This window comes from Amblyomma mixtum, chromosome 10, assembly GCF_055824585.1.
Source record: "Amblyomma mixtum isolate Tamu chromosome 10, ASM5582458v1, whole genome shotgun sequence".
Lineage (NCBI taxonomy): Eukaryota > Metazoa > Arthropoda > Arachnida > Ixodida > Ixodidae > Amblyomma > Amblyomma mixtum.
In genome coordinates, this window is record NC_143021.1 from 155,935,362 (window position 1) to 155,961,014 (window position 25,653).

Genomic DNA, 25,653 nt, shown 5'->3' on the forward strand with positions numbered 1-25,653 from the left:
ATAGAGATCATGGCAGGAAAGTGGATGAAATATAGCTAAAAGAAGAATTGTGAACCGAAGCAAAGTATGTAATGAGCCAGAAATATGCCTATCAAAGAAGACACTGCACTGAGAAAATGGACAGCATGAAATAAATGAGCAGCACAAGTGCAGCGTACAGGCCTTTATCAAATAATTTATTTTTTGTTTATTTACCACGTCCTGGTAGTGTTAGCTCCATAAAGCATTATCAAAATTATCACAATTTTCAGTTTTATTTGCTTAGGAGAACGTTAGAGCAATAAGAACTTGGTTCATAAATGCACTTCAAATATTGCCATGTATGAACTCAAAATATGTGTGTTTATTTATAACGAAATAAAAACAAATTACATTATTTTTTTTAACACGTACCTAAATTGATCCACTGGTTACAGCTTGCGTCAGACTTCTGTTGTGGTAAATAGGTCTCGCACCAACTACGGAACACAATCAATTGAGCACCAAATCATGTTGATGTGTAATTCTCATCCGTTTGTAATAGATGCAGCTAAAAATAGTTCCACGCGCAGGGGTTTTAAACGCATCTGTTCGTCTTTCTTTTTGTCTAACGTTGTGTCCTAGACGACAAAATGCTTACTTCTGGTTCCGTTTGATGTAACCCTGCTGGGGGGGAGTTCTATGATGCAATGGACTCATAGATCGTTCATCGTGGGATGTCGTGCGGTCTGTGTGGCATATCGTGCAGTCTGTGTGATATGTCATACAATTCGTATGATATGTCATACGGATTATGCGGTGTGTCGTGCAGATTGTGTGGTGTTCTGTGGTGGATGGTCTGTGGGGTTGTTGCGTCGTGGAGCTTTTTTTCAGCAGGGAATGCTATGTCGGTTCGAACAACCCTAATGTATTGTATTTCTGTACCATTTTTGTATATGATTTAGTGTGTATTATTATTTTATCATCTGTATATATTTACAAGAACTGTTTATGATGCGTCTGTTGTGTAAGTGATGGCAAAGACAGCCTTTTTTGTTGTATAATCCAATACCGCTCCTGCTGCTCCCAGGCGAGGACAAGACCCAGTCAGGAGGTTCAGCACCTCCTTTTGTCTTGCCTCGTGGGCAGTATCTGTATGTTGCCCGAAGGATGAAATAAACAAAAAAAAAATCATCGTACTCTTCGTCCTGGGCCACAAGAGCTGGGGCTTCGTGAGATAATTATTACGGTGCATCAACGAAAATTTCAACATGCCGTCAGTATGCAAAGATATTATACTGGCGCTGAAAAAACCGCTTTTTTTTTAATTTTCACTGGCAGGAGGGAGTAACTTTCTTGACTGCGCTGCTTTCTTCCTAAGCAAATGAAAGACGTGTATGCCGACCTCTTATACCTGTTCTGCAGCAAAAACAATTCGAAAATATGTAGCGTAAGATATAACACTAATGCACTGTGAAGCTTGATGCCTTATTGGTCCAGTAGAGTGGAGAGCTGGGCGAGTTAAGTTGGTTCACGATTGTAGAAAGAAAAGCAGCGCAAAAGACGGGGACACAGAACTGGGAACACAGAATACAGGAACACAGCGTCGTCCTGTGTTCCTGTTGTGCGTCTCCGTCCTTTGCCCTTGTTTTTTTTTTCCTTAATTGGCCATGCACTTGTGGCAATTTAAGTGCACTTCCTGTGAATTTTGCACAAAAGTAGTGTATTTTTGCATTCACCTTTTTTACACGCTGAGTTGTTTTACCTTTTGGTCACTTCAGAAGGGAGGAGTTAGTATAGAAGTGATTTACTTGGAGAATACAAGGAAATATATCTTGCGATGAATTTTCTCATATTTTAATTCTGCCTGATGGGAATGCATTACGCGTCATACGGTGTTACTCAGAACCAAACGCCCAGGGCTCTAAGTTGGGCAAAGCATGTATCATATATGTGGAAGTGCGAATATGGCTGTGGTCCGCTGGGCGTCTTGCATGCACAGCAGGAAGTGATTTGTGTCTAGACCATCCAGGAGGGAATGTACAAGGACGGGAGGATAGTACAAACGCTAAAAAAAGCTAGCTGGGGCTGGAAACGCATTTTTGGTTCTAGCAAGTACCAACGTTGGGGAAAAGCAACCAGTTTTGGGCGCCTTGTAAGAAGAAAGGAAGGTTCTGGGAAGCGGAGGCAGGGCTGCGTACGGCGCACGCGACGTCGCGGGGTTACGGAGTCGCGCGAGATGTCTATCTTGCAGCAGCACATCGGGAAAAGGTTAAATTCTTCCACTCGCCACTCGCAGCGTACCGCAGAGCCGGCAGCCTTCTCTCTTGTCCGCCTACCCGGCAGGAGCTACTCTCTCCCGTTCCGGCAGGGGAGACGGACAATAGTCGCGGGCGAGAGCGAAGGGGGGGCCCCCTCCACATGAATGGCATTAGAAGAATGTCACTGGCGCCTCCACTACGGCTCAGCTCGTACTGGTTGCTGCGTTTCGCCGTAATTGCTTGTCAGCGAAGTGAACACAGCACCGTGCCTTCCTGTGAATAGTAGAAGCAGGGATGTCGCGGCCACATCGGCATTCGCTGGATAGCGCCGCCCTGTCGCTTATTTGCTCACTTATCCTCTGACAAGTCAAAAAGTCTTCCTGTCGTGGCACGCCATCCATGGCTTACGACACCACGTCTGTCATTCTCCTTCGTACTTCAAGCGTTTCTATTCTTGCTATCCGTTGCGGCCACCAATTCAAGCAGCGACAAAAATTTCAGCGCCGCAGGATTCGTAATGAAAGAGTGCCGCTCTTGTTTCGATCAAGCCATCATCAATGAACAACTTGCATATTTAGAGTGATAAATCTATACCTTTATGCGTTGTGTTTTGTGTATAATCCCAAACTGTGATCTGGAATGCTAGGTCAAAATTTGAATGCCATTGAAATAAACTCCTTTTCCTGAAATTCTCTTTTTGTGTCGTCGCCGCTTTGCAGGTCGGGCCGAGCACGAGCGTGCTCAGGGTCCTTCAGTGTCGGGCCGGGCTTCCTGTCGGTAGGTTAGGTCCCGGGCCGGGCGCGGGTTCGAAATTGCGGCCTGTGCACAGCTCTATTCAGAAACCTAATCACATTTCCTTTTGTGAAAAAAAAAGCTATGTGCAGAGTTTAAATGGTGCAAGTATGAAGCTACAATGATGTCAATTACAGACTTCTGTGCAGCAGCTAGAGGAATTTCAAGAGCATGCTATACGTGATGCTATACCTCAGTCACAATTGATGCAGTCAAGTATTATTTCGTATATTTTTTTTTACCCAACAGACATGAAATGTCTGAAGATGAATATTCACCAAACACATCGAAACATCAGTTGTGATGCCTGAAAAAAGTTGTACTGCAACATATAAATGCTCAAGTCTCGATAAGCAGGAATACTGAAGGGGAATAAAAACAGTTTTCTTTTGTTCGGGCTCACGCACCTGCTACAAACATATTCTTTATACATAGCAATAAAACTTGAAATAACTGTTTAAGAAAGCATTTTGGTCAATAGTAAAGCTAAGTATGACTGAAAGGAGTCCGCAAGAAATGCACAGAAGCAGGCATGCAGTGTGACAGCGCAGCGCGACAGGTGCGCTTTTTAATCTCTCGCGCGCTCTGAAGAACATGGGTTTATGGTTTATTGGGGTTTTAGCGTCGCAAAACGACTCAGGCTATGAGGGACGCCGTAGTGAAAGGGGTTCGGAAATTTCGACCACCTGGGGTTCTTTAACGTGCACTGACATCGCACAGTACACGGTCCTCTAGAATTTAGCCTCCATCGAAATTCGACCACCCCGACCGGGATCGAACCCGCGTCTTTCGGATCAGCGGCCGAGCCACTGAGCCACCGCGGCGGGTCGAAAGACATGACGGGGACACGCCGAGCAGGCAACACTGCAGTGCACGCTGCCTCCTCGCCTCTCGGCTCCTAGCGAGCAGCCCCGTCCGCTGACGAGCGGTGGCGGGGAAAAATCTAGGGAAAACTGCCTGTCCCCAACCGGACATGACGTCACTAAATATCACGTGACCTATGGCGTCACGCGTATGACGTCATATTTTTTTGACCAATCAGCGTTTCCAGCCTGCCTACCCGCAAACGCTTGTAGCGCGACACCCCGCTGTTGCCGTCCTCCCCTGGGCTGATAATCCGGCGCGCGTAGCGACGTCCGGCCGCTTAGCCACCGGTCAAGCGCGTGTTTGCGTCTGTACAACAAAAGCTGCAATGCTGTACAGAACGCCGTCCTCTAGACATCATTGTTTTATTGCCGGTTGCGACATTTGTCAAATAAAGTAGAAAAAAAAACGCCCCAGTATGTACGCGCAGCATGTTATGCGAAGGAAAGGTCGCAGCGCGTCTGTGATGTCTCTTTCTTCACCGCTTTCTCGCCGGTCTCGAGTGGCATTGGCAGTGGACGTAGCTGAACAAAAAGTGCCTGCGCCAACAGGCTTACGCATCAGCGCGCTTTGTGAATGAAATGAATACAGAAACAAACTCACTGCCTGTGCTTAATATCGGGCGCGGAACGAAGCGCACAGCCTGGCTTGCCAAAACTATACTCTGTGTATAATTTTAAGAGATAAAGGTTTTTGACGTTCTTGGCAAAGCTGTTTTAATTGAACAGTACACGATGCAAGGACAGCACAAATTTCCCACAACTTCGTTTTGGCACCTTACGTGATCGCCAACGTCGGAAGCGTGTGGGCATCGCCCCCTGAAAAAAAAAATAAACATTTCGTTTGTACAAAAATACCAATTTAATTTGCACAGCACGGCATGAATGAAAGCGGGGACAAGAAATTTTACCCAACTGCAAAGTGAGCAAATATGCAGCTACGGCAACGTAAGAAGAAAAAAACACGGTATGCACGTGACGGTAAACTCTGTCATGCATTGTACTAAATTATTCGACTGAAATCAAATCGAATGCACAGTAAAAAAGTCCACTATGCATAACCGTACCAGAGATACAACAAACGCAACGACTTGAGCAGTGCCCCTACCCGATTGAGATCGGAATTCTCAACACAGGTGCGGCGATTCGATCGGCCTGTTGGTAAGCGGTAATAGCGTTCCATTAGCGTAGCAACCTATCGACAGTATAACTGCACATTTTCTGGTATTTGTAAACCATCGAGTACTGGCCGGAGTGAAGTAGGCGAGAATGCTAATTGCTTTCAGTGAACTGGCTTGTATCGCTCGTAGTATACGAACAGTCCAGCGCGAGCGAGCGACAGGGGGGACCAAATTTCAATTTCATCGCACGTTTCTCCGCAAACAAACATTGCAGTGATCAGACGTGGACTCGTCTCGGTCATGTACTCGATGTTTCCGTAATGTTCAATTTGTGAGCGGGGGTACTCTGTCGCAAGCTCTGCATCTAAATTGTCACACTCACCATGGCCAAGCAGACACCGAAAGCGTTCATAAGAAACTGCTTCACGAAAAACTAGATATTCGATTGCTCTCCGCGATCTTGAGTTTCAACGCATTTTTCTTTCGTTTTTCCAACATGCAACATCATACCATATTCGCCCTAGAGGCAACCGGCGACAGAAACTACACGCGCGAACTGCGAGCATGGCACTCACCGTTGCTACCGTTGCTGATCGCTCCGTCGAAAAATGGCCGCCTGCTCCCGGTTGGCTCTTGCAGTCGCTAATAGCATAGCACACACGTGGATGAACACGAGGCGAACCACCACGCACAATTTCTATGCTTGCAAGGAATAAAACAGGCGGGTGACACTTCCAGAGATCACACGCTGCTTCGTCTGCAGCCCACCGGCTGCAAATTATCAGCCCACGATGGCGTCGGCGGTAGGCGGCGCTCGAGTAAATCAAACATGGCGGCGCCCAGGTTTCGAAACTAAAATCATGTATAAAGATACAGGAGAGGCGCTTAGGTTGTGTACCGAATGTAAGAAACGTATTTTGGAAGAGGCAAACAAAAAAACTAGTCCTTCTTGCTTTGTTTCAAGTGGAAACGCGTGGTAAGTCATCTTGTCTTGGAAAACATTGTTATGCGGGAAAGCGCACTTGCAGAATTTTGAATATCCCCTATTTCGCCACCAGCGAAGTCCGACCGCCGCGGCGGGGATCGAACCCGCCTCGTCGGATCAGCAGCCGATCGCCATAACAATTGAGCAACCGCGGCGACCGCGCGCTATTGCTTATAGCGTGCACCTGTGCCAGCGAGATACAACAAGGCACGTAGTGTTCGGCTCATGCGCATTCGCTACCCACAGAGTCCCTGCATACGCTCATTTAAAAGCATCTGTCAATTGCGGTCTACCAACACGCAAAACAGCGCTGCTTCAGCACCGATTAGAGCGCTCCTCGGTCTTCTTGGCGTTTTCGAACCGTTGGCTTCAGGTGCAGCCGCAGACGGTTCGTACAGCTTTCAAGCAGGCACTATCGATCCCCAGGGCTGCACAGCATGCAGCACGATGCTTATCGACAAATTTGCCTGCAGTGTGCCTCGGTCTCTTAACGGTGCACTGAAGAGGAATATGAACTCGATGTGCACGTTCCTTGCATTCTTAGAAACTTCGAATTATTGTCCTGTGCGGCCGAATTCCCTCATTTAAATCGAATGAAACGTTCCGGCTCCCGCATTTTTTTTTTAACTCACCGCTGACGGTAGGAGGAGGTAACCATCGCGTGGAGTGGCTTTCAGCCAGTCCCGTGTCGGCTTTCCGCTCTGCCATCGGCGGAGTTATGCGTAGCGATCGGCGGAAGCAAACAGTCCACGTGTATTTTTTGTTTCCGTGGGCCTAATTTGCAGCAGTCTCTGACTGGATCTATTTATTCAAGAATAGCTGAAAACAAAATAAAAGCGAAAGCCAAACCGCCAGGCGACTGCCTGAAAGGCGCCCCACGAATAAGTAAATTGCTCCTACCTCAGCGGTGAGTTGAAAAAATAAAAAAAGGCGGGAGCCGGAACGTATAGTCCGATTTAAATTAGGGAAATCGGTCGCACAAGACAATAACTCGAAGTGTCTAAGAATGCACGGAACGCGCACATCGAGATCCCGCGGTAACAAGACGAGTTCACATTCCTCTTTAATGCATCCTTTCAGCTTTGTAACGGAATGCGTTTTTATTGAAGTAAATTAGGGCACAGTGACTGGCCAGCAATTTGTAAATTACTCTAAAAACACTACACTATAAACACAAATACGCGTGTATGGGAGTAAGAAACTATGGGGGCACTTCGGCAGCCTAAAGTGCGCTAGGCGAAAGCCTCTGTCGCGCTACTTCAACTGCCAATAACTGCTTATGTTTGTTACGGCTGCACCTCTTGGGAGCCATCCTCCTCCATTGGAGCTCGCGGCTTAAGGCCGTTGTACGATCGTTTTTGGGCGGATCCGCCAGCGAGCGAACCGCTCGCTTTCGGCCTTCGCTCGGGCGTGGGGCGGAATGGGTGTTGTACGATCATTTTGGAGCTGGCGGACGAGGCGGATGGTTTAAAGCGTTCCGATTGGCGCGCCCGGGATTGCCGTCTGTCCAATAGCATGCTCCTGTTGGCAACCTAGACGGCGCGAAAACGTGGTCTTCTTTTGCTCCTCGGCGACCGGCACTTAGGCTGAACTTCGGCATAGCCATGGCGTGGTTTTTGAAGTTCTTGCTCTTGTACGCGGCTCTCGTCAGCTACCAGATGAGTAGCTCGGCTGTAGAGGTCTTGACTGCTTACATGGGCAACACAAACAGGGTGAACTGGCCATTAGTCGCGCAGTTCGTCGCTGCCGACGCAGTCATTCAGCAGCAGCGTAAGCGTAGGGTTCTCTGTGCTGCTGAATGATAGCAGTGATGTCGGGGGAATATGACTGTTATTATTTTCAACTGGTAACCGTCTGTGTAGTCAAACACATGCATTTAGCGAGTTTCCATTGTTTGCAGAAGCAAACCGACATCCTGAGTGGAGTACTTTAACACAGACGTTGGCTGCCTACCTACAACATAACTGCAAGTAAAAAAATAATGGTGCATTTCATGACAATGGTTTGCTAGATTTGAGGATGGTGACCTTGTGGAACACACATCAAACATCTGAACAAGATGAAATTGCTGTGACTGAAATTTTATGATTCTGGTTCACATACCGCGTACCTCATGTATAGTAGGATAAAACTTAAAAGAAACAGCAGTTGTTAGCACTCGGTCATGGCCCGAGGCATCCTGTATTACTCCACTAACCAATAACAGTAAACAAAATAAGTTGTTCGATGTTTGACTTTATTAATCTATCCAGGTATAAAAATTCTAGAGCTTATCATTTTTTCTTGTAATAAGCTTCTTATGGTAGTATACAATAAAAGTTTTAACAGCGGACTACTTTTTTTGGCGCGGAAGAATTCTGTGCGGCGGTGCAAATGGCAGAGCTTCACTGCAGACTTAAATTGAATTTGACTGTAGTGTTCGGTGATAACATGTTCTGACAGCCAAAAACCAAAACTGAACATTGGTTGTTGGCTGAAGTTAGATGCCAATTCAATGCAAACAAAAATATTTGTTGTAGGAATAGATACGCATAGTTAACATGAAACAAAAAGAGACAACCCGCAACAAACACCTCACTGATACTGCCAACTGCCCAAAGCGATATCACGAACAGTGTATGCTGGACTGTCCTACACAAGAGGTGACGTAGAGCAGATGCCTCTGTGTGCTCTTAGATAAAAGGGAATAGTACCGAGGCTTAGTCCATGCTACTGCTTCTGACGTCAAGGTGACCTTGACAAGATTGGTTGTTGCATCTGTAGAGAGGGCATCTGCTGCTGCTGATGTGGACTGCTTGTTCACAGCCTTTAACAATGCTCTGTCATAGCACGTTAAAGAACCCCAGGTGGTCGAAATTTCCGGAGCCCTCCACTACGGCGTCTCTCATAGCCTTAGTCGCTTTGGGACGTTAAACCCCATAAACCAAACCAAACCAAACCAGACCAGATCATTTTTGCCCAGCTTGGTTCTTCAGCTGTGGGAAATCCAGCATCACCTGTATATCATTCTTCTTGTGTCCCTGTTCACTCCCGCCGCACTTCAACTCTATCCACATCATAGCATGTGTGGTCAAATGACATCAAACACGCCACTGTCTCTCATTAAAGAAAAGGTATATGTGTATGTGTGTACTATGCATGCATGAAAAAATCAGCATATTTTAGCATGTTACCATCAGATATGAATGCATCTATACATGAGGAAATTACAATGTTTCCAATCTTTACTAATATGGAATATCAGTGTTAACTGCAGGTGTTTACAATATCACAGAAAAATGACGACGCAATAATACTGATTTCTTTTCCGATTTTTTTTCGTCATGTTTTTCACAGCATTACGAAAATCGAAATAGAAATACCACTCAGTGGCTTCAGATATGGTGCGCATCACTGTACTAAAGTGCACGCTTTTGTTCTGCAGTGACAGTCGGCAGGCCGCTTCCTTTTACCAGTGCTTCCTGAGGTGACATTGCAGTGAACATTGTGCAAACCAGTATGCAGCATAGTAAACAAGTGTGGAAAGTTCTGTTGAGAGCCAATCAATGTTGACATGCACAGAAACAAGGTGGCGTATTGTGCGTATGACCACAAAGCATTCTTAACTGTCCCATGAATTTAAAACAAAGTGGTTGCTCCGTATTTCAGAAAAGTATACATGTGCCATCCTCATTAATCCATACATAATTAGATAAGGGAGTAAGTACACTGGCCTAGAGGTTAAGGAAATGCAAGAACCGATTTGGAAAGTTTACATAGCAAATATTGGCGGAGACTAGGATAGAATGCTTTGTATAGTCAAGGGAACGGGAACTGCTTCATATTTTGCAGTTACCTCAAACAAACACAATCATATGAAGCAGAATGCGAAAAAGTTATTTTTCAGAAATAAGAGCTATGATGTCTCAGGACAGAATGAATTGAAAAATAAGCCATTGAAGTATGTGTGGGCCATAGATGCTTAAGTTCTCCAGTAAAGCTCTACAGCAATCTTGAAGGTACGTCCTTTCTGATGAGTAAAAAATATGAGAAATTTTAAGGGCTACTCTGATTCCCAAAGCAGCAAGCAAAAGAGAGAATCTGTATTTGTTAATCGATATCCGCACCACTTGTTATCTATAGAATAATGTCGTACTAGTTACTAATTACCAATTTCTTAGCAAAATATCCTTATTCCACTGCCAGTCTGGGTTGCAAGGAAACGAATTAACTGAGCCATCAGTAGTCATAAGGAAGTTGGAAAAAAAACAAGTTGAAGTCAGGCCGAAGGATGACGAAGAAAAACAGAAAGGCAGTGATGACTTTTGTCTTTTATTGCTATCTCTTTGCTGCAATCTGATGATGAGAGCTTTTAAGCTGAACCAATTGCCCAGTTAATACTATCCTTAGTACATGTGACTATATACAAGTTACATGCATAAGCATACACTTGTAGAATTCTCACTGAGCCACATCATGAAGTCAGTGTGTTGCTCAGCTGAGCAGAACAGACAAGCACAAAGAGAAGCCTGGTCAACAACAGGTGGGTGCACTAATGCATGTTTAGCTTTGCAGTGAGCGAATGTAGGTAGCTAGAGCTAGCTTGTGCAAAGTTAGCCCAAATGCTACTATTGTGTGAATCTGCCCCGATATAGTTTGAAATAAATTATGAACAAAGTTCTCTATGAACACGTTATGCATAAGAGAGCATTGTACTGGTTTGCCGAGGTGACCGAGTGACTGAGCACTATATCAGATCTATTTGTTTTCATATTTATCACACCTCAGTGGTCCTAAATGACGTTAGTTTAGTAGCGAGCTTTAAAATGGTGTGCCAGGTAGGAGCTCAGTGAGTTCGTAATTTATAGCATGACTTCTGTAGTAACCACTTCGAAGGACAGTAAGATACACAGCCTTGTGGGATGCAAGACCGTTACAGCCTTCTGTGGCACGAACAAAAACGAATCTTGAAATTCAGTGGCATATGAGCTAAATGAGGCACAAGAGTGTTAGTGCACCTAGTGCACGAGAGACTACAAGTTGGGACTGATTAGTTGGGGATGTGTTGGTAAGGAGCAAAAAAAACCTGCATAAGATGAAGACATTCAAATATGGCACAAATATTCAAATATTCAAACTGGAGGCATATCATATCGGTTTGTTAGGCTCTGATTGTATAAGCACAACTTCGGTGCGACTACTTGAAAAAGAATTTGCTTTTTTAGGTCGTCCACGATAGTTTAGATTTCTTGTCTTTGTCTCTTTTGCGCAGTGATTAGTGATGATGCTGTTGCGCATGCTCTGCTGGCCTTGCTCGGACCATGTTTTTTCCAATAAACTTCAGTTGTTAGTCCAGTCGTTGTGGTGTGTACTCTCTTCTTGTCCGTCGTCTTGTGTGACTGGTTTTTTCTCAGTTTACAATGTACCAACTGGCCCGCATTTCAACCCTTCTGCATTCAAATATGCACTTTTAGTGCTGTCACACTGGACCTTCAAAAATGGCCTGAGAAAATAAAACAAGCGGCTCAGGACTGAACTAATTCAAGGATTCTAGTTAAATTAGATTTGTGCCATGTGCCATTAGAATACCCAAGTTGATGACACACAGGGGAATTGAATGCAAGTAACTTGGAAGACGGTGATACTAACAACACGTCATGGTGTAAATATCCTAGGTTGTGGGTGGGTGTATGAGGATTATTAGGTATTTGAACCAGCATACAGTGAATATACCTTTATCGGAAGTCCTTATAAGTTGGCAAAATGTAATGCTGACAATAAAAAACAATATTACTGCATTCTTAGTAACATTAGCAAACAGGACAATCCAGGGCATGCTAATTGTTGTTTTGAACAACTGAAATGCTGGTATTGATTGCAATATGGCACACCCCATATGGCTGTCAGTGAAGGCATATGACAAAACACTGAAGGGACAGTAAGAATGCAAGTAATGAAAAGCTGAGGCCCAAAGGAGTGCCTTGGCGGACGTCCGAGATTGCAGGAAAAGGCAAGATACATAAGAATTGGCAAGGGAAATCTGCCGAAGGCTGGCTGTTTAAGCTTGGATCCAGTTTAGAGCTATTGGATGCAAGTTAAAGCACAAGAAAACCAGCCTCACATAAATAGGGGAATCGCATGCTTTTTCAAAGCAAAGAACAAAAGCATCATAGGGGGATGTTGCAGTCAAGGTGCATGTCGTGAAGAACAAGAAAAAGTTGGCTATTGCAGAAATGTCTTCTAAAAGCTTGCCGATTTGAATCAAACAACTTAATGGGCCAAAACAATCCAGCAGGGTCAAGAGTACGAAATGTGTTTGGTGATTTGCAGCACATGCCAATAACACAAATAGGGCCACAGGTGCTGGGTGATGAAGGGTTAAAAACAGAGGGGCCAGGCTATAATAAGGCAGGAAGCTATCTGTACAGCATGCACTAGATATGCCTATACAACCTACTTCCTCCCCCGTTGTTGCTTTCTGTAAATTTCACAGAACTTGATCATAGCGTACTGTGGGGTGCACCGGTGGCAAGTTGGCATGTCGAAACTGTGCTAAGGGACGACAACAGAGCAAGAATTGCTACCCTGTACAGTGATGTTGTTACCATCGTCTTTGTTCCTAGCGTAGCTTTACCAGCTCCACAGGGCTTATTTTGCAGTCTGCAAGTAGTCATGTCTGTAGCAAGCAGTCACAGGCAAATGAAGGTGGTAGCAGACAGACATATGCAAGTGCATCGACGAGATCTTCTCAAAGCTTCGAGAATGGCTTGTTAAACAAAGTGCTGCGGCTGACCCAGGAAGCGCCGCTGAACAACCGCTTAACACCAATAAGGCCGATTTCGCGAGCAGCTCTGCAACAATAGCATTGCGAACACATCCAGTTTCGTACCACTGATCCCCGGATCGAAAAGGACCATGAGCAAAATCAACAACAGACACTGTCATTGCCTATGAGGTGCTTCAAGACCACTGTATTTTTCTGATTGCAGTGGAAACCAACATCCCACTTAAACTGAATACTGCCAAGCATTTGTCAATATTGACTTAACACTGCTGAGCAAAAAGAGAAAAAAAGCAATGGCAAAGGTTTTCTCAACATTTTTTTCTTCTTTTTCATCAAGACTCGTTATGCTCAACTTGCTCTGTGGTCAGTTTTGATTGCATAAGCTGCTGCCACACTTTTTTTTTTCTGCACTACATCAATTGAAATGCTAATGAAAAACAGACTTATGAGTTGGCACATATTAGAGATTTTTACACTGTCAATCAGTCGTGATTTAAAAGCGGCAATGATTCTTGTTTGTAATCGCGGAATACCATGTTGTTACAACCTAAACCGAAATGGCTAGCGGAACTGTTCACTCACCCATTCATCACGCCGATATGTTTATTGCAGGCAAATGTGCGCACAGCCGGCAGGAAATAAAAATAAATGACGCTCCCGAAGATACATTTGCACTGCACCGATGTTTTCACACAGGTTACACAGTTTCTCCGGCGAGTCGTAAACCGAGCACCCATCATCACAAAACGTACTGAATGGAGCACCAAAGCGCAGAAGGATGGCGACATCGCTGTTGTTGCCGCAAAACAGTCCTACGGCCGTGCAGCCAAGCTCGCGTCGCGTCACGTAGCACACACTGCAATTCTCAAGCACAGTGCCAACACGAATCGCGAACAAAATGGTAACGAATGCGTGGCCAGCAACAACGTCATGTGCACGCTTCGGTCGCGATCACTGCAACCATCGAAACGAATGCGACTAGCTGCACAACGCCACGTTCATTTCAGCATTCGGAAAGCACGGCGTGCGTAGTGAGCTCTCGAAGGCGCACATTTCACTGCCTTGACGTAAAAGCACTCGCTTCGATCGCAATCACTTTCACTACGCGGACACTAGTCACTGTGCTACGCAGCTCATGCAAGCACAAAAGTTCACCGTGAGCAGCTGCTGTTCGCCGCTGTGCGTCATGATCCTCGCAGGAATTAGGAACGCTTGCAGCAATCACAAACAGCTCCATATAAACACTTCGTGACACCGCGAACGCGTAGGTCTTGCGACGGTTTGAAGAGGCGCTCTGTCAACTACATCAGCGTCGATTTCAACTCGGGAAACTGTCGCTGCTCGCCGCTGCTGCAAGCGGAGAAGTTCGCAGTCGCTCTGCACACTCGTAATATCAACATGTGGCCAATATAGTATGCCTCGCGGCATAGGTGCCACCACTACAGCCACGACCTATGCCTCGCTCCCCAGTTCAGTCGACGGACGGCCATCTTGCCCGGCAGGAGCGGATGCCTACGTCACGTAAAAAGCAGCCAATCGCTGCAATTCGGTCGCCGGGCGGTTCGCTCGTCCGCCCCAAAGTTGAAGTTCACCAACTTTCCTTTCGCCTGCCGAACGGGGCGAATGCCTATTGTCTGGTCGTTCGGTCCGCCAGTCCGCCTGCCTGGCGGATCCGCTCAAAAGCGATCGTACAACGGCCTTTAAGGCCGTTGTACGATCGTTTTTGGGCGGATCCGCCAGCGAGCGAACCGCTCGCTTTCGGCCTTCGCTCGGGCGTGGGGCGGAATGGGTGTTGTACGATCATTTTGGAGCTGGCGGACGAGGCGGATGGTTTAAAGCGTTCCGATTGGCGCGCCCGGGATTGCCGTCTGTCCAATAGCATGCTCCTGTTGGCAACCTAGACGGCGCGAAAACGTGGTCTTCTTTTGCTCCTCGGCGACCGGCACTTAGGCTGAACTTCGGCATAGCCATGGCGTGGTTTTTGAAGTTCTTGCTCTTGTACGCGGCTCTCGTCAGCTACCAGATGAGTAGCTCGGCTGTAGAGGTCTTGACTGCTTACATGGGCAACACAAACAGGGTGAACTGGCCATTAGTCGCGCAGTTCGTCGCTGCCGACGCAGTCATTCAGCAGCAGCGTAAGCGTAGGGTTCTCTGTGCTGCTGAATGATAGCAGTGATGTCGGGGGAATATGACTGTTATTATTTTCAACTGGTAACCGTCTGTGTAGTCAAACACATGCATTTAGCGAGTTTCCATTGTTTGCAGAAGCAAACCGACATCCTGAGTGGAGTACTTTAACACAGACGTTGGCTGCCTACCTACAACATAACTGCAAGTAAAAAAATAATGGTGCATTTCATGACAATGGTTTGCTAGATTTGAGGATGGTGACCTTGTGGAACACACATCAAACATCTGAACAAGATGAAATTGCTGTGACTGAAATTTTATGATTCTGGTTCACATACCGCGTACCTCATGTATAGTAGGATAAAACTTAAAAGAAACAGCAGTTGTTAGCACTCGGTCATGGCCCGAGGCATCCTGTATTACTCCACTAACCAATAACAGTAAACAAAATAAGTTGTTCGATGTTTGACTTTATTAATCTATCCAGGTATAAAAATTCTAGAGCTTATCATTTTTTCTTGTAATAAGCTTCTTATGGTAGTATACAATAAAAGTTTTAACAGCGGACTACTTTTTTTGGCGCGGAAGAATTCTGTGCGGCGGTGCAAATGGCAGAGCTTCACTGCAGACTTAAATTGAATTTGACTGTAGTGTTCGGTGATAACATGTTCTGACAGCCAAAAACCAAAACTGAACATTGGTTGTTGGCTGAAGTTAGATGCCAATTCAATGCAAACAAAAATATTTGTTGTAGGAATAGATACGCATAGTTAACATGAAACAAAAAGAGACAACCCGCAACAAACACCTCACTGATACTGCCAACTGCCCAAAGCGATATCACGAACAGTGTATGCTGGACTGTCCTACACAAGAGGTGACGTAGAGCAGATGCCTCTGTGTGCTCTTAGATAAAAGGGAATAGTACCGAGGCTTAGTCCATGCTACTGCTTCTGACGTCAAGGTGACCTTGACAAGATTGGTTGTTGCATCTGTAGAGAGGGCATCTGCTGCTGCTGATGTGGACTGCTTGTTCACAGCCTTTAACAATGCTCTGTCATAGCACGTTAAAGAACCCCAGGTGGTCGAAATTTCCGGAGCCCTCCACTACGGCGTCTCTCATAGCCTTAGTCGCTTTGGGACGTTAAACCCCATAAACCAAACCAAACCAAACCAGACCAGATCATTTTTGCCCAGCTTGGTTCTTCAACTGTGGGAAATCCAGCATCACCTGTATATCATTCTTCTTGTGTCCCTGTTCACTCCCGCCGCACTTCAACTCTATCCACATCATAGCATGTGTGGTCAAATGACATCAAACACGCCACTGTCTCTCATTAAAGAAAAGGTATATGTGTATGTGTGTACTATGCATGCATGAAAAAATCAGCATATTTTAGCATGTTACCATCAGGTATGAATGCATCTATACATGAGGAAATTACAATGTTTCCAATCTTTACTAATATGGAATATCAGTGTTAACTGCAGGTGTTTACAATATCACAGAAAAATGACGACGCAATAATACTGATTTCTTTTCCGATTTTTTTTCGTCATGTTTTTCACAGCATTACGAAAATCGAAATAGAAATACCACTCAGTGGCTTCAGATATGGTGCGCATCACTGTACTAAAGTGCACGCTTTTGTTCTGCAGTGACAGTCGGCAGGCCGCTTCCTTTTACCAGTGCTTCCTGAGGTGACATTGCAGTGAACATTGTGCAAACCAGTATGCAGCATAGTAAACAAGTGTGGAAAGTTCTGTTGAGAGCCAATCAATGTTGACATGCACAGAAACAAGGTGGCGTATTGTGCGTATGACCACAAAGCATTCTTAACTGTCCCATGAATTTAAAACAAAGTGGTTGCTCCGTATTTCAGAAAAGTATACATGTGCCATCCTCATTAATCCATACATAATTAGATAAGGGAGTAAGTACACTGGCCTAGAGGTTAAGGAAATGCAAGAACCGATTTGGAAAGTTTACATAGCAAATATTGGCGGAGACTAGGATAGAATGCTTTGTATAGTCAAGGGAACGGGAACTGCTTCATATTTTGCAGTTACCTCAAACAAACACAATCATATGAAGCAGAATGCGAAAAAGTTATTTTTCAGAAATAAGAGCTATGATGTCTCAGGACAGAATGAATTGAAAAATAAGCCATTGAAGTATGTGTGGGCCATAGATGCTTAAGTTCTCCAGTAAAGCTCTACAGCAATCTTGAAGGTACGTCCTTTCTGATGAGTAAAAAATATGAGAAATTTTAAGGGCTACTCTGATTCCCAAAGCAGCAAGCAAAAGAGAGAATCTGTATTTGTTAATCGATATCCGCACCACTTGTTATCTATAGAATAATGTCGTACTAGTTACTAATTACCAATTTCTTAGCAAAATATCCTTATTCCACTGCCAGTCTGGGTTGCAAGGAAACGAATTAACTGAGCCATCAGTAGTCATAAGGAAGTTGGAAAAAAACCAAGTTGAAGTCAGGCCGAAGGATGACGAAGAAAAACAGAAAGGCAGTGATGACTTTTGTCTTTTATTGCTATCTCTTTGCTGCAATCTGATGATGAGAGCTTTTAAGCTGAACCAATTGCCCAGTTAATACTATCCTTAGTACATGTGACTATATACAAGTTACATGCATAAGCATACACTTGTAGAATTCTCACTGAGCCACATCATGAAGTCAGTGTGTTGCTCAGCTGAGCAGAACAGACAAGCACAAAGAGAAGCCTGGTCAACAACAGGTGGGTGCACTAATGCATGTTTAGCTTTGCAGTGAGCGAATGTAGGTAGCTAGAGCTAGCTTGTGCAAAGTTAGCCCAAATGCTACTATTGTGTGAATCTGCCCCGATATAGTTTGAAATAAATTATGAACAAAGTTCTCTATGAACACGTTATGCATAAGAGAGCATTGTACTGGTTTGCCGAGGTGACCGAGTGACTGAGCACTATATCAGATCTATTTGTTTTCATATTTATCACACCTCAGTGGTCCTAAATGACGTTAGTTTAGTAGCGAGCTTTAAAATGGTGTGCCAGGTAGGAGCTCAGTGAGTTCGTAATTTATAGCATGACTTCTGTAGTAACCACTTCGAAGGACAGTAAGATACACAGCCTTGTGGGATGCAAGACCGTTACAGCCTTCTGTGGCACGAACAAAAACGAATCTTGAAATTCAGTGGCATATGAGCTAAATGAGGCACAAGAGTGTTAGTGCACCTAGTGCACGAGAGACTACAAGTTGGGACTGATTAGTTGGGGATGTGTTGGTAAGGAGCAAAAAAAAACCTGCATAAGATGAAGACATTCAAATATGGCACAAATATTCAAATATTCAAACTGGAGGCATATCATATCGGTTTGTTAGGCTCTGATTGTATAAGCACAACTTCGGTGCGACTACTTGAAAAAGAATTTGCTTTTTTAGGTCGTCCACGATAGTTTAGATTTCTTGTCTTTGTCTCTTTTGCGCAGTGATTAGTGATGATGCTGTTGCGCATGCTCTGCTGGCCTTGCTCGGACCATGTTTTTTCCAATAAACTTCAGTTGTTAGTCCAGTCGTTGTGGTGTGTACTCTCTTCTTGTCCGTCGTCTTGTGTGACTGGTTTTTTCTCAGTTTACAATGTACCAACTGGCCCGCATTTCAACCCTTCTGCATTCAAATATGCACTTTTAGTGCTGTCACACTGGACCTTCAAAAATGGCCTGAGAAAATAAAACAAGCGGCTCAGGACTGAACTAATTCAAGGATTCTAGTTAAATTAGATTTGTGCCATGTGCCATTAGAATACCCAAGTTGATGACACACAGGGGAATTGAATGCAAGTAACTTGGAAGACGGTGATACTAACAACACGTCATGGTGTAAATATCCTAGGTTGTGGGTGGGTGTATGAGGATTATTAGGTATTTGAACCAGCATACAGTGAATATACCTTTATCGGAAGTCCTTATAAGTTGGCAAAATGTAATGCTGACAATAAAAAACAATATTACTGCATTCTTAGTAACATTAGCAAACAGGACAATCCAGGGCATGCTAATTGTTGTTTTGAACAACTGAAATGCTGGTATTGATTGCAATATGGCACACCCCATATGGCTGTCAGTGAAGGCATATGACAAAACACTGAAGGGACAGTAAGAATGCAAGTAATGAAAAGCTGAGGCCCAAAGGAGTGCCTTGGCGGACGTCCGAGATTGCAGGAAAAGGCAAGATACATAAGAATTGGCAAGGGAAATCTGCCGAAGGCTGGCTGTTTAAGCTTGGATCCAGTTTAGAGCTATTGGATGCAAGTTAAAGCACAAGAAAACCAGCCTCACATAAATAGGGGAATCGCATGCTTTTTCAAAGCAAAGAACAAAAGCATCATAGGGGGATGTTGCAGTCAAGGTGCATGTCGTGAAGAACAAGAAAAAGTTGGCTATTGCAGAAATGTCTTCTAAAAGCTTGCCGATTTGAATCAAACAACTTAATGGGCCAAAACAATCCAGCAGGGTCAAGAGTACGAAATGTGTTTGGTGATTTGCAGCACATGCCAATAACACAAATAGGGCCACAGGTGCTGGGTGATGAAGGGTTAAAAACAGAGGGGCCAGGCTATAATAAGGCAGGAAGCTATCTGTACAGCATGCACTAGATATGCCTATACAACCTACTTCCTCCCCCGTTGTTGCTTTCTGTAAATTTCACAGAACTTGATCATAGCGTACTGTGGGGTGCACCGGTGGCAAGTTGGCATGTCGAAACTGTGCTAAGGGACGACAACAGAGCAAGAATTGCTACCCTGTACAGTGATGTTGTTACCATCGTCTTTGTTCCTAGCGTAGCTTTACCAGCTCCACAGGGCTTATTTTGCAGTCTGCAAGTAGTCATGTCTGTAGCAAGCAGTCACAGGCAAATGAAGGTGGTAGCAGACAGACATATGCAAGTGCATCGACGAGATCTTCTCAAAGCTTCGAGAATGGCTTGTTAAACAAAGTGCTGCGGCTGACCCAGGAAGCGCCGCTGAACAACCGCTTAACACCAATAAGGCCGATTTCGCGAGCAGCTCTGCAACAATAGCATTGCGAACACATCCAGTTTCGTACCACTGATCCCCGGATCGAAAAGGACCATGAGCAAAATCAACAACAGACACTGTCATTGCCTATGAGGTGCTTCAAGACCACTGTATTTTTCTGATTGCAGTGGAAACCAACATCCCACTTAAACTGAATACTGCCAAGCATTTGTCAATATTGACTTAACACTGCTGAGCAAAAAGAGAAAAAAAGCAATGGCAAAGGTTTTCTCAACATTTTTTTCTTCTTTTTCATCAAGACTCGTTATGCTCAACTTGCTCTGTGGTCAGTTTTGATTGCATAAGCTGCTGCCACACTTTTTTTTTTCTGCACTACATCAATTGAAATGCTAATGAAAAACAGACTTATGAGTTGGCACATATTAGAGATTTTTACACTGTCAATCAGTCGTGATTTAAAAGCGGCAATGATTCTTGTTTGTAATCGCGGAATACCATGTTGTTACAACCTAAACCGAAATGGCTAGCGGAACTGTTCACTCACCCATTCATCACGCCGATATGTTTATTGCAGGCAAATGTGCGCACAGCCGGCAGGAAATAAAAATAAATGACGCTCCCGAAGATACATTTGCACTGCACCGATGTTTTCACACAGGTTACACAGTTTCTCCGGCGAGTCGTAAACCGAGCACCCATCATCACAAAACGTACTGAATGGAGCACCAAAGCGCAGAAGGATGGCGACATCGCTGTTGTTGCCGCAAAACAGTCCTACGGCCGTGCAGCCAAGCTCGCGTCGCGTTACGTAGCACACACTGCAATTCTCAAGCACAGTGCCAACACGAATCGCGAACAAAATGGTAACGAATGCGTGGCCAGCAACAACGTCATGTGCACGCTTCGGTCGCGATCACTGCAACCATCGAAACGAATGCGACTAGCTGCACAACGCCACGTTCATTTCAGCATTCGGAAAGCACGGCGTGCGTAGTGAGCTCTCGAAGGCGCACATTTCACTGCCTTGACGTAAAAGCACTCGCTTCGATCGCAATCACTTTCACTACGCGGACACTAGTCACTGTGCTACGCAGCTCATGCAAGCACAAAAGTTCACCGTGAGCAGCTGCTGTTCGCCGCTGTGCGTCATGATCCTCGCAGGAATTAGGAACGCTTGCAGCAATCACAAACAGCTCCATATAAACACTTCGTGACACCGCGAACGCGTAGGTCTTGCGACGGTTTGAAGAGGCGCTCTGTCAACTACATCAGCGTCGATTTCAACTCGGGAAACTGTCGCTGCTCGCCGCTGCTGCAAGCGGAGAAGTTCGCAGTCGCTCTGCACACTCGTAATATCAACATGTGGCCAATATAGTATGCCTCGCGGCATAGGTGCCACCACTACAGCCACGACCTATGCCTCGCTCCCCAGTTCAGTCGACGGACGGCCATCTTGCCCGGCAGGAGCGGATGCCTACGTCACGTAAAAAGCAGCCAATCGCTGCAATTCGGTCGCCGGGCGGTTCGCTCGTCCGCCCCAAAGTTGAAGTTCACCAACTTTCCTTTCGCCTGCCGAACGGGGCGAATGCCTATTGTCTGGTCGTTCGGTCCGCCAGTCCGCCTGCCTGGCGGATCCGCTCAAAAGCGATCGTACAACGGCCTTTAGGCAGTCCCTACACAAGGCATTCCTTTTGGCTCCCTACAGAGGTGCGTTCGTCAGAAGTGTCCACTTGCTCGCAAGAATGCGACGGGGATCGTAAGGAACGTGCTTCACCACGGCGGCCGCATCCGCCAGGCGACGGTGGCCACGGCAGCCTTCCCGTTTGTATGCGCCCGCCTGCAATACGCCTTACCACGGCAGACAGCATTGCAATGAAAGGAAACGCTCTTTTTTGCACTTTGCAAACGACGTTTCCAAGAACGAAAGGCACAAAAGCGGTGAATCACCGCAAAGCGCCACTTTGGTTGATGGGGTGTCTCCAGGAAATTCGGCCGGCCGGCGAACAGGGCTTATCGGGTCCACGAACGTTGTTTGTTTATTCTTCGGGTCCCCGAAAGCTGTCATACCGAGGGAACACCGCAGCAACCTGTCTCGTTTCTCCGCCGTTCGTGCAGTGCGACAACAAGTTGTGGGACGAGTTGGTTCGGCGACTTGTTCACGGCGCGCTTGCGAACGTGTTTCGTTGATATCGTAAGGCAACGTGAGGAGTCTTCGTTTTTCAATATCTCCCACATGTTCTCGATGGGGTTGTGGTCAGACCCGTTAGGTGGCCACGACAGCTGACGCACGGCGTAGCGCTCCAGGAGGTCGCTCACAGCGCGCGCTTTGTAGACGGGCCTGCGGTCGTGCTGGAAGATGTAGCAGCCATCCTTGAGTGGCCCGTCCAGGGCGTAGGGATGCAACTGTCCAGTCATGATTTCGCAGTACCTCGGCCAGTCCAACGAGCCCTCGGTCTGCAAGAGTGGGCCGAGGCCGTCCGTGACATCTGGCTATTTCTACGATTTACGCGCACTTCAGAAGTTGCTTTGCCTGCAAGCTTCTCGACAGCGCATGTACATGTATTTTGTCGCGATGTTGCCAGAATTCGTTCGGCCACAGTGGTGAGGTAAGAGCATTTTCGAAATTTTGAAAACTGATATGGATATTACTGTGGGATACACGCATCCCAGTATTGTTAACCAGCCTGCTAGTCCTAGGATTGTTATTGTATTGTTAACCAGCAAGCACATCTTAGCTGTAATGTACTACACCGCTTACAGTGCTATGTCGAAAAAAAAATGCTCTTTTCACTTAAAAAGCCCATTTTTAAAAAATTGTGTCAAGTCTCAGGTAAAACATACTGTATATCCACAGTGCAGCGGCGCTGTAGCGCGTACACGCATGAACCCGTGAGCTGGAATGCCGCAGCGTGCTGAACGGCGCTTGTATGCTCGGGAGGAAAATATAAACGCAAACACGGCTGCCGAGTCATGAGCACGTCATGCATTCCGAAACCACGCGTGTGGCAATCGGTTCAAGCAATTTATCCTTGCGCCGAGCCTCTGATTTATCCTAGCGCGGGGCACGGATAAATCAACGGAGTCAGCGGGATAATATAATCGCCGCTCCACTAAAACAGTCGCGCAACTCTGCTCCCTGCGGGAGCATACATGGGAACACTAATCAATCCTAGGGAGCCTGTGGGCTCCTAGGTACATGAAGGCTCCCTGGGTACATGTAGGTTCTCTAATAGACCTCTCCCGGCCTACGTCATCAACGCACGTGTTTCTGGTCCGATGGGCAAAACATGCGCCGTACCAGGTGGGAGAAGAAAGGCTGACAGGCGTTTCGAATCAGGGAACAAAGCAGGTGGGGCAGTGCTCGGCACCTGAAAAACCGGTTCAGAACCGAAAGTCGACGATTTTGCCCATCGGGGCACACCTTTTTGACGTCACACTGTTTACATCAGGGAGAGGTCTATTGGATGGATGGATGGATGGAAGATAGGAGCGCCCCCTTTGAAACGGGGTGGGAAAGGGGGGGGGAGGGGTTTCGGCTTATATTTCTTTAGTTTTGTTTAAATATGTTGTATATTATAAAAAATTGCCATTTTCTTTAAATACGTTTTCGAACACTTCTAACCTTATGTCTCCTCTCTGCATTTTAGACACGAGTCTTCCAATCGCTTTTTGCTAACTTCCACCGCTGATTTATTTGCATTGCCATTGTTACCTGTAATCCCTAGGGTCTCAGGTAGAGTGACTGTGGCTACATCGAAATCCGGATGGATACCATCACATTTGAGTATGAGGTGTTCAATTCTTTCTACGGATTTACCTCACACAGCGCATCTGTAATTTTCCTTGTTAAATTTCTTGTTGTAGCTGCGCGTTCTAAGGCACACTGACTTAGCTTCAAAGAGAAGGGCACTGCCTCTTGAGTTATCATGGAACGATTCCTTCCTGATCTGCTTTTTCCAGTATCGATATGGCATTCTTCTTCCATTCATGCATGGAGCGCCGCCTAGTCCATGGGAGAGAGAAATGCAATCTACAATGCGGATGTCTTTCTTTCCTCCTGTTTCCTGTTCCGAGAAGGGGGAGAAAGGACGAGCTCGCTCCCTCGGGGGTCATGCACCCTAGCCATGCTGATACCGGGATGGCGTTGCACGTGGGGCTTCCTCCTCGGACACTACAACCTTCTCCCTCTTCTTCCTCTTTGTTTGGTCCTCGGAGGCCTCTCTCCACGCGCGCTTCCACGCCAGTTCTGCGCGGACAGCCAGTCGGTCTTTAGTGCCGCCCGCAGTGGCGCGGGATCGCAGCATTGCTCGCACGTGGACTCTTGAAGAAGACTTCGGTACAGCGCGTCATACGTCTTCTTGCCTGGCAGACCTCCACGGTAAGCGAAAACAAGTTCCTGCCAAAGTGTTCTTTGTTGCGCTTAATGGTTAAGAGATTTTCTTGTGGCATTCTTGTGGCAAAGTGTTCCTTTGCGCGCAGAGTGGATAAGATTTTCTTGTAGCAGCCAGGGTTTCTCACGGAAAAATGATGTTTGTGTACTGGACAAACAGACGGTGTTCGCGCTTGGCCACATTTTTTGCCATTTTGTTGAGCGCGTAGCATCGGAAGTGCCGGCCGGAGCTGGACTCGATAGTATTTTATACACGCCGGCAGCCTTTCGCACTGCTCCGTAGACAGTATAATGGCGGCTGCTGTGTCGTTGGAAGCGTCAAATGTTTTGCTCACAGCGCAACAAGAATGGGACACGAGGCGAAGGAATGACACAAACAAGCGGTGACTCTCGATCGGTTTTTATGCTGATAGCGTTAAATGGCCGGTATAAAACATTCTTCTCGGAATGAAAGGTTTCTTCTTTTTTGCTGCACTTTCTGCATCAGTTCAGGGAGTGCAGGTCACGTGATACTTAGTGACGTCATGTCCGGTTGGGGACAGGCATGTTTTCGCTAGATTTTTCCCCGCCACCGCTCGTCAGCGGACGGGGCTGCTCGCGAGGAGCCGAGAGGCGAGGAGGCAGCGTGCACTGCAGCGTTGCCTCCTCGGCGTGTCTTTCGACCCGCCGCGGTGGCTCAGTGGCTATGGTGCTCGGCCGCTGATCCGAAAGACGCGGGTTCGATCCCGGTCGGGGTGGTCGAATTTCGATGGAGGCTAAATTCTAGAGGCCCGTGTACTGTGCGATGTCAGTGCACGCTAAAGAACCCCAGGTGGTCGAAATTTCCGAACCCCTTTCACTACGGCGTCCCTCATAGCCTGAGTCATTTTGTGACGTTAAAACCCCAATAAACCATAAACCCATGTTCTTCAGAGCGCGCGCGAGATTAAAAAGCGCACCTGTCGCGCTGCGCTGTCACACTGCATGCCTGCTTCTGTGCATTTCTTGCGGACGCCTTTCAGTCATACTTTCATACTTAGCTATACTATTGACCAAAAGGTTATTTCAAGTTTTATTGCTATGTATAAAGAATATGTTTGTAGCAGGTGCGTGAGCCCGAACAAAAGAAAACTGTTTTTATTCCCCTTCAGTATTCCTGCTTATCGAGACTTGAGCATTTATATGTTGCAGTACAACTTTTTTTCAGGCATCACAACTGATGTTTCGATGTGTTTGGTACATATTCATCTTCAGACATTTCATGTCTGTTGGGTAAAAAAAATATACGAAATAATACTTGACTGCATCTATTGTGACTGAGGCAACTAGCATCACGTATAGCATGCTCTTAAAATTCCTCTAGCTGTTGCGCAG